This window comes from Podarcis raffonei, chromosome 3 (assembly GCF_027172205.1).
Source record: "Podarcis raffonei isolate rPodRaf1 chromosome 3, rPodRaf1.pri, whole genome shotgun sequence".
Classification (NCBI taxonomy): domain Eukaryota; kingdom Metazoa; phylum Chordata; class Lepidosauria; order Squamata; family Lacertidae; genus Podarcis; species Podarcis raffonei.
In genome coordinates this window covers 104,964,108-104,974,154 of record NC_070604.1, presented here as the reverse complement: position 1 = coordinate 104,974,154, position 10,047 = coordinate 104,964,108, and positions in this window count along the sequence as shown.

The following is a 10,047-nucleotide window of genomic DNA, read 5'->3' as shown; positions in this document are numbered from 1 at the left end:
GGGTAGCCCCAGCTACTCTGAGTGGCTTCCAAACATGTATAAAAATATAATAAAGCATTAACCATTTAAGAACTTCCCTATACAGTGGTACCTAGGGTTAAGAACTTACCTAATTTGTTCTGGAGGTCCGTTCTTTACCTGAAACTGTTCTTAACCTGAGGTACCACTTTAGCTAATGGGGCCTCCCACTGCCGCTGCGCCGCCACCGCACAATTTCTATTCTCATCCTGAAGCAAAGTTCTTAACCCGAGGTACTATTTCTGGGTTAGCGGAGTCTGTAACCTGAAGCATCTGCCACTGTACAGGGCTGCCTTCAGATGTCTTCTAAAGGTTGTATCGTTACTTATCTCCTTGGTTCGAGGGTCACAGAACTCCGTACCCTCCGACATTTCTCCGATGAAAATAGGGACATCCTAAAGTGGGACATTCCAGGGTCAAATCAGAAACGGGGACAGCTTCTGTAAATCCTGGAAAATAAGGACACCTGGAGGGTCTGGAAGAATCACACAAACATGACACAGCTCAGGAGCCCCATGTCACTCAAGTTCATAGCTCAGCCTTCTTCTACCTCTTCCTGGAGTTTCCAAGGGCCAGCCTAGGTGGGCAGAGTCAGTCCGCCGTCTGAAGGTTCTTCACTTGCCACCTGTCATTCAATGGCTCGCCGTATGCAGAAGCTTCACATAAATACAGCAGCTCTTGGCATACAGCCTCCCCTTTTATGAAAGAATGTGATAGACACATGAAGAATAAATACAGCTGCTCCCATCAAGTCCAGTTTGGCTCTGTGTCTGGTAAATTAGCTGTTCCACCTCCAGGGCAATGACAGTTTGACTCATCATGAGTTAAACATGTATCTTTCTGTCCAGTTGTATTTCACTCCAGGCTGCAAATCCTGTTCAGTGTCTTTCTCCTTTTCAGTTAGACCTGAAATTTGGAATTGGGTTAGCTGACATAACAGTCACTCCTGTTCCTGGACTGAAATAGTCTGACCTTGGCTATCCATAGAACATGGATACCCTCCTGTCTAGACTACTGCAAGGCACTATTGGTGGGGCTACCCTTGGAAACGGCCTGGGAGCTTCAGCTGGTGCAGAATGACGCTTGCCTGGCTGTTGCGTGGAGCAATGAGAGAAGATTGTACAGCCCTGATCCTTAAAGAACTGCACTGGCTGCCAGAGTTGCCTGGCCCAATTCAAGGTGTAAGTAGTAGTACACAAAGCCTGACATGCCTTGGGACTTTAAGGTGGCCAATGAGATGTTTTCCAGATGTTGGGGACTACAGCTCCCATCATCCCTATGAGCTGGGGCTGATGGGAATTGTAATCCACAACACCTGGAGGCCATCAGTAGGATACCCCTGGCTTCTTAGCACTATTTGAAGATTGCAATGTTGATATAAGCATTAGCCTCTACTTGCAACTGCAGATCAAGTGGCTGTTATAAAAGGGATAGGAACATGGAGAGAAATGAGTCTCTAATGCAGGAGCAAAACCTTGAGCCTTGAATCTCCTGCAGGTGGGGACTGATGCAGTTTTCTGAGGGTTGTGCTGGAGGTAATCTTGTCCTGAAATACATTTTCACCACCAACTGACAAAAAAAAGAGGGGGGGTCCCTCTGTAACTGTAACCATTGTAGGCTTTTGTGTCCTCCTATAATTGCGCAGTGTTCCTCATAGTCTCAGGATTTCCTGTTCTGCATTAATTTGCACTTTTTTAGCAGGCGAGAAGGAAAGTGTTACGAGAGAAAAGGCATTTTTTTGTCACTCACTGCAGTGCTTGCTTGTCACTTTGCTGCATGACTGCTGTTCTGAATTAAAAAAAAAAAGTTAAGGAAGCACAGCACACAGAATGTTCTACACCCCTTTGTTTGTAATAATACAGACCTGCTTCTTCTTTTGATATAAGTCACAATGCTAAGGCAGATTTGGTGGAACTGAAACCTCACAGGACCATCCTAAACATGTTTACTCAGAAGCAGGGATGGGCTAATATGTCCATTTTGGTTTCTTGTGCCATTCTCCCTAAAAAAACTCTGGGAAAGGGAGGGGTGCCTGAGGGAGCTTTGCACCACAGCGCCGGCCCTGGGTGAAGGGTAGCTAAAAAATCTAAATAATGATGATGATGATGCTAATGTTAATGCTAATAATAATGGCATAGGATTCTTCTTCATCCCTCCACACACAAAAAGTAGCGACCAGATTTGAGGTAGAAGCTTATACAGTGGTGCCTCGGGTTAAGAACTTAATTCGTTCTGGAGGTCCGTTCTTAACCTGAAACTGTCCTTAACCTGAGGTACCACTTTAGCTAATGGGGCCTCCCGCTGCCGCTGCCACGTGATTTCTGTTCTCATCCTGAAGCAAAGTTCTTAACCCGAGTTGCTATTTCTGGGTTAGCAGAGTCTGTAGCCTGAAGCGTCTGTAACCTGAGGTAAAACTGTATTTTAAACCCCTGCTGGAACAAAGTCCTTACACATAACTCAATAGATGTGTTTCAGACAGATGCATACTATACTCCTTTTAGAATTACAGAATATGATGCAAAATATTTATTTTTTACTAAAAGTACACAAAGAAGCGGCTTTGTAAAGAACCAGTTTCCTGCTTCAGTGAGAGCATTCTCCTTGGAAAATCCTTGGCTTTTATGTGTTAATTTTACGTTAATCTTTTCTGAGCCATCTTGCCGTGGCCTGCGTTTTGTAACAGGGTGCGCCTCCGAATGATTTTAATATTCTCCATTTGGTGGTTTGCAAATCTTTCTCCTAATCTCCTGACTCGTTAAAAACAAATCCTTGTATCTTAAATTAAGCCTCTCCATTAGGATTATGCATTCAGTTCTCGATGCTGCATCCCCCAAAGTATCGCTTTCCTATAATCCTCAACTGTGCATCTCAGATTCGCAGGGCGATTTTAGGAGACAGTGATTGCTCTGGGACCTCCCTTAGACTCTGAAGTCCTAATGGGAACACTTGGCTGTGGAAGGAGCGCAGGAAAAGGGCAGATCCACTGTTTGCTTAGATCCACTTCCCATGTTACTGCAAAAACACCACTCTGTGTTTTTCTACCCATATAGGATATTTTTCTACCCACATAAGCCTAGCTAAGGAATTGATCTTTGAAATAAGCCTATGTTTCAAAAAATGACAATGCTATTAGAATGCTGGAGCCTCACCCTGCGCCGGAAATAGAAAGGCCCTTTGTTGCTGTGTAATGTGTGAAACAGTCTATTATTATTATTATTATTATTATTATTATTATTAATATATTATTTATACCCCGCCCATCTGGCTGGGTTTCCTCAGCAACTTTGGGTGGCTCCCAACAGAATATAAAAAACACAATAAAACATCAAACATTAAAAACTTCCCTAAACAGGGCTGCCTTCGGATGTCTTCTAAAAGTCAGATAGTTGTTTATTTCCTTGACACCTGAAGGGAGGGTGTTCCACAGGGCGGGCGCCACTACCGAGAAGGCCCTCTGCCTGGTTCCCTGTAACCTAACTTCTTGCAGTGAGGGAACCACCAGAAGGCACTCAGAGCTGGACCTCAGTGTCCGGGCTGAACGATGGGGACAGAGACGTTCCTTCAGGTATACTGAGCCTCCTTCAGGAGGACTGCAGCCTCCCCACTTCCCCTGGATTGCAATATTTAATATCAGCCAACGGCATCCTCTTGATCCATGCAGCCACCACATTGTAATAGCATAAGGCTGCCCCCACTGCTGTGGAACACCCTTACCCTGGAGACTTGCCAAAGTCCAAGTCTGGGCATTTTCCAGCTGCACTGCAAGACGCATTTATCTTGGCAGCTCTTGAGCACAAGTTAAGCAGGTCAGGGACAATTATAATTAGGACTGAGGTATTCAGTTTTGTTTTCTATGAGATAACAGCACACTTTGGGTTTTGGCACACCTGTCTAACATTTCTTGGCGAGTGGCACAAAATTAGCTGAGCCGGGAGGGATAAGGGAGGAGCAGCATATGGCTGTCTTTTAAATGATGAACTTATCTTCAAGCAGGCATCTTAGCCTTCCAAGCCTTAACAGCATGGTCCTAACCATCTCTGCTGAGAAGTAAGCCTCACTGGAAATCAGTGGCCTTTCCTTCTAGCTAAGTTCTCCACATCCTAAAAGGACCATTGCCTCCTGGTGACGCAAATGGTTTTAAAATTATTATTATTATTATGTGGTGCTTTATTTTTAATAAATGATTACGTAACATCATACCTTCTTATTTTATCTCTTTGGCTCAACTGAGCCTAACAACTTCTCTCCCTCCCATCCAGTGCTTTTTCAACTTTCTGATGCTACTCCCCAGCTTCTGTTGCCTGAGGCGGTCACCTCACTCTGCCCAATGGTAGTGCTGAGCCAGCAGACACATGAACAAACATAAAAGGTAAAGGTAAAGGGACCCCTGACCATTTGGTCTAGTCGCACACGACTCTGGGGTTGCGGCGCTCATCTCACTTTATTGGCTGAGGGAGCCAGCGTACAGCTTCCGGGTCATGTGGCCAGCAGGACTAAGCCGCTTCTGGCGAACCAGAGCAGCACACGGAAACGCCGTTTACCTTCCCGCCGGAGCGGTACCTATTTATCTACTTGCACTTTGACATGCTTTCGAACTGCTAGGTTTGCAGGATCAGGGACTGAACAATGGGAGCTCACCCCGTCACAGGGATTTGAACCACCAACCTTCTGATTGGCAAGCCCTAGGCTCAGTGGTTTACACCACAGCGCCACCCACGTCCCTTATATGAAGAAACATAGCTGCCCCCTAATTGTGTTTTGTTTGACCCTAAGAACTAGGCTTGCAACTCAGACCCTCCAAGTGGCCCTATTTTCCAGGGACGTCCCTGATTTAGAAAAGCCGTCTGGATTTCTGATTTGATCCCGGAATGTCCTGCTTTTCCTTAGGACACCCCTGTTTTCATTGGAGAAATGTTGAAGGGTATGGAGTTATCCAACCCCCGAGTCGTCTGAAGGCATTCCTGTATAAGGAAGGGTTGTTTTTTTCCCATGTTTGATGTTTTATTATGTTTCTATATATGTTGGAAGCTGCTCAGAGTTCTTGGGCAACCCAATAAGATGCATGGTGTATAAATAGTAAAATTATCATTATGGAATGGGACGTCCTTATTTTCAGCAGAGAAATGTTGGAAGGCATGGCCCCTTCCAAGCTTGCATTTCCACTTGAAGCAGCTTCCAAACTTGTATCATTCCTCTTAAATCCTCACTTAAATCCTCTCTTCCCGGCACTCCTTCCTGCACGGGACTTGGAGAGAGAAAACAGAACTATGAGGTCATATACTGGTCATATGGCAGCTGCAGAATCCACCAACAGAGCTACAATTACTAGGGCACAACTGTGTGTTTATGACACCACCCCACTTCAGCCTGTGAGCCTTTCCTGGACTTAGGGATCATCATAAAAATTACTTAAGCAATGAAGCAATGAGCAAGACACAGTTCCTTAACACTAAATTCCACTTTGTAAAATGTTCAACGATTTCCAAAAGTGTTCTCTGAAATGGAGATGACAGAAGATCTCTCTCTGTGTGTGTCTTTCTTTCTTTCTTTCTTTCTTTCTTTCTTTCTTTCTTTCTTTCTTTCTTTCTCTCTCTCTCTCTCTCTCTCTCTCTCTCTCCTTTCTTGATGAAACATGAGCTAAAGCATTGCTATCCTGCAAAAATTGCACTTCAGATCTTGCAATGCAGTTCTCCAGCTGAGGTGCATGTACAGGAATGCATATTAGTAAAAATAGCATACATCTATGCTTTATAATAGGGGAAATTGCAGACAAGGATGTCTATATTAGGAGAATTTGACGCTAAGATGCTGATTAATTTGCATGAGGTTGTTGTTTTTTAATTAAAAAAAATCATGTTGAAATGTGAAGACCTGAACTGCATAGCTGTCAACTTTCAGATTTGAAAATAAGGGATCAGCACCCTGGAAAATAAGGGATCAGCAGCCTCACCTGTCCCGGGGACAGTCTACAGGATATCTAACAATCCGGGATAGCAGCGGGAAGCAGTGGGAAACGGCAATGGAATAAGGGAATTTACCGCAAAAAAAGAGAAGGTTGACAGCTATGCTGGACTGGAAAACTGGACTGGAAAACACTGGACTGGACTGCCGCCGTGCGATTTCGGTTCTCATCCTGAAGCAAAGTTCTTAACCCAAGGTACTACTTCCAGGTTAGTGGTAACCCGAAGCATCTGTAACTTGAAGCATCTGTAACCTGAGATACCACTGTATACGTGACACTGCCTCTGAAAACGGTTCGGAAACCCTCCCTGTGGAATGCCTGCCTGCCCGATGTCAAAGAGATAAACAACTACACGACTTTTAGAAGACATCTGAAGGCAGCCCTGTATGGGAAAGTTTTTAATGGTTGTTTTTCTGTGGTTTTATGTGTGTTGTAAGCTGCCCAGAGTGGCTGGGGAAACCAAGCCAGATGGGCGGGGTATAAATAATAAAATTATTATTATTATTATTAAACTTCAGCTAGTGCAGAATTCAGCAGCCAGGTTGCTCGCTGGGACAAGACGGTTTGAGCATACAATACCAATCCTGGCTTGACATTTAGCTGTTGGTGAACCCCCTCCATCCCTTCCCACAAGGGGGAAGCTGTATCTGTTGAAGCTGCACCCACAGAATTTCATTAAAGGCACCAGAGCCCTGCCAGGGAAAATGGTGGCAGACTTATTCCTGGCTTTAAATTCTTGTGGCTATGATGGCATACAGACAAGTTTTCTTTTCTACTGCTAATTGTTTAGAACAGTGTCAACAGCTGCGAGAGAAAAGAGACTTTCCTTTACATTTATCACTGCTGAGTTCTTTCACTCCTATGGAAGGAAAAGCTAAAGCAGAGCCATAAATCATTAGCCTCAGCTACGCTTTACAACATCAGCACCACCTTGACAGCAATTCTTCCTTTTTTCCACAGAGAGCCTTGGGAATTGTAGTTCTTATGAGAATCGCAACATTTGTCTACTGGGGACCCCTAGTGTCTTCCTTAGAGACAAGCAGTTTTTACAAGGTTCCCGTAGTTAAGCTCTTCTAAGTTTGTGGTGTTGTTAAAACTGGAGGTTTGGATAGATTACGCTTATTACAGGATATAATATTGTATATTTGTGCCTATGTTTCTGTTGCACTTATATATTGTTTACTGTTCTTGTGAGCTGCTTTGCGCATTATCCAGAAAAGCACACACATATAAGCTTAATGAAAGGGATGCGGGTGGCGCTGTGGGTTAAACCACAGAGCCTAGGACTTGCTGATCAGAAGGTTGGTGGTTCAAATCCCCGCAACGGGTGAGCTCCCGTTGCTCGGTCCCTGCTCCTGCCAACCTAGCCATTTGAAATCACGTCAAAGCGCAAGTAGATAAATAGGTACGGCTCCAGCAGGAAGGTAAACAGCGTTTCTGTGTGCTGCTCTGGTTCGCCAGAAGCAGCTTAGTCATGCTGGCCACATGACCCGGAAGCTGAACACCGGCTCCCTCGGCCAATAAAGCGAGATGAGCGCCACAACCCCAGAGTCGGTCACGACTGGACCTAATGGTCAGGGGTCCCCTTTACCTTTTATAAGCTTAATGATACTGAGATAGTCAGGATAACTCACTTGGATAGACTCTTAATCTCAGGGTTGTGGCTTCAAGCCCCACATTCGGCAAAGGATTCCTACATTGTACGGGGTTAGACTAGATGACTCTTGTGGTCCCTTCCAACTCTACAATTCTATGATGTTATATGTATACACGAGAACATTGTCCACTGCACATGTGAGCCGTAATACACCTTTCTATATAAGCAACGAAATCTTATGCATGGAGCAGAGGCCTGCAGCCTTAGTTTTTGTTTTCAAAGCATCTGCCACATACAGCAACATGGCATAATTTTTAAAAATTTTCTCAGGTACCCAAGTGCTCAAATCTACATCAGCATCACGAAGGGTTGCCAACTGGCTAGGACAAACCGCACACCTCAAAGCCATTCCTGTTCCCAATTTGATCCGCAGACCTCAGCAAGCGATGCTTAGCATGGGGGAAAACCGCCAAGCGGGACCCGCTGCCAATTGCTAGAGCAAACTGCTATTGAAGGGACATCGACAAGGACACATTCATAATCTGGCAATCCTAGTCATCATTTGCATCATGGGGGGAGCTAAGAGGTGCTGTTGTGCATGGTGGCTTCCACGGCTCGGGAACAAACACCCCAAAAGGCATCTTCACAAATGCACTTACCAAGGAGTCATCAATGACCCAGAAGCTTAGGAAACCATGCACTAAGCTGTATCACCTCTTACTGCAATAGGGACCTTTCCCCCCAGACTGAAACTAGACATTATTTGGCCTGATTTCTGTATATATAAGAGAGCCTGATATAACTGAGCAGCCAATCGCCCATCAGAGTCTCTCACCCATTAATCTGTTTTATGGAGACACATCCAAGAACCCGCTGGGTCATCTCCCACCGCTGTTTCAGCATCCTGAGCTCTGCAGTATCTCCCTGGGCACATCTCCTTCTTCCACCCGTGAAAACACAGAGGTTTGCCAACAATAGCAGCACTGTACTTCCTGAATGCTAAGCTGTGGTGCCCAGCATAAATCTCACGTGGCAGAGAATCCTGGCATCCCTGCAACATTATTAAACAAGGGAGACCTGCAACAAAATGTTGCAGTGTGCAGAGTGCTTCATTCCTTGGGTTTCCACTCTCCCACCCCAACAGACACGCAGCAGTCGGTGGCAACTGGCATGTTTAGTCCTTACTCAGCTGTTTTTCTATTGCCATTTTACCTTCTTAGGTTTCCCCCCTAAAGTGCTTTTGTACTGCTGCAAAAGCTAGGTTTCTCACCAAGGCTGCTAATGTTGTTGTTGTTGTTTAGTCATTTAGTCGTGTCTGACTCTTCGTGACCCCATGGACCAGAGCACGCCAGGCACTCCTGTTTTCCACTGCCTCCCGCAGTTTGGTCAAACTCATGCTGGTAGCTTCGAGAACACTGTCCAACCATCTTGTCCTCTGTCGTCCCCTTCTCCTTGTGCCCTCCATCTTTCCCAACATCAGGGTCTTTTCCAGGGAGTCTTCTCTTCTCATGAGGTGGCCAAAGTATTGGAGCCTCAGCTTCACGATCTGTCCTTCCAGTGAGCACTCAGGGCTGATTTCCTTAAGGATGGATAGGTTTGATCTTCTTGCAGTCCATGGGACTCTCAAGAGTCTCCTCCAGCACCATAATTCAAAAGCATCAATTCTTCGGCGATCAGCCTTCTTTATGGTCCAGCTCTCACTTCCATACATCACTACTGGGAAAACCATAGCTTTAACTATACGGACCTTTGTGGGCAAGGTGATGTCTCTGCTTTTTAAGATAAGGCTGCTAATACCTCCCTCTTTTTTCCTGTTGTTTTGGCTGTATACGTCCTGGCAGATGGCAGCACTCATCAGCCAAGTCTTCTGTTCGAAGGAGCAAGCCAGTTTCCAGTATCCTGTCATACTATAGGGTGATCCAGGGGTCAGCAAGGTTTATCTTACCTCAGCCGGATCGGTACCGCGGAGATCCCTCTGTGGACTGGACTGTATGCGCATATGAGTGTGCGCCCCCACGATTTTCAGTGTGATTTTCGGTGTCTGCGCAGACGCACTTTTCAGCGCCGCGGAAGCAAGTCTCCGCACTGTGCCGGTTTAGCACAGCGTGAGAGCGGGCGGCTTGGTTCGGGGGCGGCTCGTGGGCTGGTCAAACAACCTCCGCAGGCCGCTTCCAGCCCATGGGCCTTAGGTTGCTGAACCCTGGCGTGATCCAAAGACAGAACCTAGGATAGGGAAATGCAGATCGGAGTAGCTTGATTCTCAATAGGACAGCCATCTATTTGGGATGGGGTAGGCCTGGATTTTCTGCAACTCTGATTCTGCAAGTCAGAATGTAGACCTGAGGACATCTCTCAGCTGCAACGCTTGCATGAGCAGGAGGGGTGCTGTAGAGGCTGCCTTTGCACTCTTTCTGTTGTTCAAGCCTGTGTTCATAGGCAGGGGGAAAGGGACACGGGTGGCATTGTGGTC